The following is a 1,019-nucleotide window of genomic DNA, read 5'->3' as shown; positions in this document are numbered from 1 at the left end:
GAAGATGCAGAAAAGGCGTGGCTGGGAGCTGAGTGTGAACTTCCCTTCGCTTGGCTGTGCCTGGCCAGGTCACACTCGGCACACGTACGTGCAGGCGATTGCTCTCTCTGCAAACCTCAAAGACCTCACATGCTTCGCCCACCTTTCATACCGCACTGCCTGGGGCCAGAAGATGAGAGAGGCAGGCACAGGCCTGGTCCAGCTCAGATGCTGGCGAACAGACGGACCTGTGATCTTGCTTCTCTAGGACTCTGTTTCCCCACCCGTAGAATGGATGGAACTCCGCTTCCTCCTCCCTTCCACTCGGCTGCTCTGGCAGAGCACAAGACTCTGGTTCTCATCCCAGTTCTCCACCGCGGCCCCTGCCTCTGCTTTCCATCTCTCCCTACGTGAGACACATACCTGCCCCACGATTTTGGCGAATCAGGTCAGGTAGCATGGGCTCAAATGTCTGCTTAGCCCAGTGCCTGGCCCAAGCAGGAGTTTAGTTAACCGAAGCGGTCGGTGGGAAAGAGAACTACAAAAGGCCAGCATGTATTTTACATATGTGACATTCGGTCGCCAGCACAGCACTGGGTAGAGTAGAGATTCACTTAATACAGGTCAAAGTGGGTTGGAGAGGTCCTATTAACGGAGCTCAAGCATGTCCTCGATAAACGCCTCCTTGTAAGGTAATAGGACATAGCGTGTAAATACATCTGCCCCGACAAGCGGTGAGCTGCGGCTGTCCCCACCGGGTCGCCCCAAGCTGGCCATCCATCCGCTCCTCAGTCACTTCCTCTTGCTGCAATTTGGGGAGCATCCTGCAGGCGGCGCTCTCCCGTCGTCTCAGCCGAGCTGGGGGGTGGGGTAGGGAGTAGGGGGGGAGGGAAGTGTGAAGGAAAAACAACCCCACGCGTCACTCACATATTTACATCGGAACTGTCAAAATAGTTATTTTTAAGTCGAGTTCCGTCTGCTGCGGGTTTAAAACCGAGTGGCGCGGGGGCGGGGGAGCCCCGCAGCGGCGGGGCGGGCGG

This window comes from Fukomys damarensis, unplaced genomic scaffold (genome assembly GCF_012274545.1).
Source record: "Fukomys damarensis isolate Sample0158 unplaced genomic scaffold, DMR_v1.0_HiC HiC_scaffold_11, whole genome shotgun sequence".
Lineage (NCBI taxonomy): Eukaryota > Metazoa > Chordata > Mammalia > Rodentia > Bathyergidae > Fukomys > Fukomys damarensis.
This window is presented reverse-complemented; position numbering follows the sequence as displayed.